The sequence below is a fragment of the Palaemon carinicauda genome, chromosome 35, assembly GCF_036898095.1.
Source record: "Palaemon carinicauda isolate YSFRI2023 chromosome 35, ASM3689809v2, whole genome shotgun sequence".
NCBI lineage: Eukaryota > Metazoa > Arthropoda > Malacostraca > Decapoda > Palaemonidae > Palaemon > Palaemon carinicauda.
Genome location: NC_090759.1, coordinates 39,186,524 through 39,189,023, shown reverse-complemented (window position 1 = coordinate 39,189,023; position 2,500 = coordinate 39,186,524). Strand labels below are relative to the sequence as shown.

The following is a 2,500-nucleotide window of genomic DNA, read 5'->3' as shown; positions in this document are numbered from 1 at the left end:
CAACTCATTAGTAAAAAAAAGGCCAACCCATTAGTAAAAAAAGGACAACTCATTAGTAAAAAAAAGGCCAACCCATTAGTAAAAAAAGGACAACTCATTAGTAAAAAAAGGCCAACTCATTAGTAAAAAAAAGGCCAACTCATTAGTAAAAAAAGGCCAACTCATTAGTAAAAAAAGGCCAACTCATTAGTAAAAAAAAGGCCAACTCATTAGTAAAAAAAAGGCCAACCCATTAGTAAAAAAAGGACAACTCATTAGTAAAAAAAGGCCAACCCATTAGTAAAAAAAGGACAACTCATTAGTAAAAAAAAGGCCAACTCATTAGTAAAAAAAAGGCCAACCCATTAGTAAAAAAAAGGCCAACTCATTAGTAAAAAAAAGGCCAACCCATTAGTAAAAAAAGGCCAACCCATTAGTAAAAATAGGCCAACTCATTAGTAAAAAAGGCCAACTCATTAGTAAAAAAAGGCCAACTCATTAGTAAAAAAAGGCCAACTCATTAGTAAAAAAAAGGCCAACTCATTAGTAAAAAAAGGCCAACCCATTAGTAAAAAAAGGACAACTCATTAGTAAAAAAAAGGCCAACCCATTACATTAGTAAAAAAAGGCCAACCCATTAGTAAAAAAAGGCCAAAAGTATAGCATTTAAGGCCAACCTTTTTTTATGATACTGCTTAAGGCTAACTAATTTATAAAAAAAAAGGGGAAGTTTGAAGTTTTTAGCCTGAAAAAAGCCAACCTGGTAAGCCTGCCCCAACTCTTAATGTTCTGTCTATCCTCTCTGTGGAATTCCAAGGAATAGTATATTAATATCACTTAAATTCTACCAAAGTCACAATATTCCAAACTTTCTTTTTCATAACCCCAATTCTACTCTATGTACACTTATTTCGATCTTAATTCTAATAAACAGTTAATTCTAATAGCCAGGCCTTCTCCATCATGAGGCTCAATACTACACAGTATTCTAGAAGTTTTATTCCAGCTGTGACCAAGTTGTGGAACGATCTATCTAATCGGGTAGTTGAATCAGTAGATCTTCAAAAGTTCAAAGTTGGAGCAAATGTTTTTATGTTGAACAGGCTGACATGAGTCTTCTTATTGTTTATATAATATGACATATCTGTTTTTGACGTTGTTATCAGTTTATATATGAAATATCTATTTTGTCGTTGTTAATGCTTTTAGAATGATTTATTGTTAATTTGTTCTCATCATTTATTTATTTCCTTACTTCCTTTCCTCACTGGGCTATTTTTCCCTATTCGAGCCCTTGGGCTTATAGCATCTTGCTTTTTTCAACTAGAGTTGGAGCTTGGCTAGTAACAATAATAATAATAATAATAATAATAATAATAATATTAAAGAATCACTTTATAACTGTTTTTTATTGATGGTTCAACATCTACTCCTTTCCTCGTCTCTATTAGTGTTACTGTTTTTAAAACATTTCATTTTAATTGTTCATTATTTCTCATTTCGTTTATTTATATCATAATTTCCTTTTTTTCACTGGGCTAGTTTTCCCTGTTGGAGACCTTGGGCTTATAGCATTTTGCTTTTCCAACTAGGGTTGTAGCTTAGCGAGTAATAATAATAATAATAATAATAATAATAATATATATACACATATATATATATATATATATATATATATATATATATATAGAGAGAGAGAGAGAGAGAGAGAGAGAGAGAGAGAGAGAGAGAGAGAGAGAGAGAGAGAGAGATAAACAATTATACAGTGTAAGCAAAATCCACGACTTAAAATTATATAAAGAAAAATTAAAACCCTCTCAAAAATGGTAAACTTACAAACCACACATAAAAACCAAAACAAGAAGAAGAACGCATAGCGCATAAAGAGAAACAAATGAAAAGCAGCCAGCGAAATCCAGATGTGTCCTTTGGAAATAGAAATTTCTTTTAATGTTTGTTCCTAATTTATTCTGCTTTTTGTATGGTGCATATATCAACATATAAATAAAAACTAAGAATATATTCAAGTTAAGTTACTTTACAAGTTAATTCCTAAGTATATGAAGAGGAAAAAATGAGAACATACATAATCACCTTAAGATGTACAAAAAAAAAAAAAAATAAACTTTTAACTACGCTGGTCAATTCTATGTTCCAGAACACCAAGACAATTATCATTATCATTATTATTACTAGCTAAGCTACAACCCTAGTTGGAAAAGATGTTATAAGCCCGAGGGCTCCAACAGGAAAAATAGCCCAGTGAGGAAAGGAGATAAGGAAATAAATTACAAGATAAAGAATGATTTTCAACTACGCTGGAAAATTCTATGTTCCAGAACACCAAGACAATTATCATTATTATTATTTTCATTACAATCTAAGCTACCACCCTAGTTGGAAAAGCAAGGTGCTATAAGCCCGAGGACTCCAACAGGGAAAATAGCCCAGTGAGAAAAGGAAATAAGGAAATAAATTACAAGAAAAGTAATGAATAATTAAAACATACTAAAATAAATCA

At 30.9% G+C, this 2,500-nt stretch overlaps 1 protein-coding gene across 11 annotated transcripts in view; it reads right to left on the bottom strand.

Annotated features, from left to right (window-relative positions):
* The window catches only part of LOC137627696 (regulator of G-protein signaling 9), a 415,360-nt gene that overhangs the window by 178,537 nt on the left and 234,323 nt on the right, over positions 1-2,500 (bottom strand). The gene's annotated exons all lie outside the window — the stretch shown is intronic.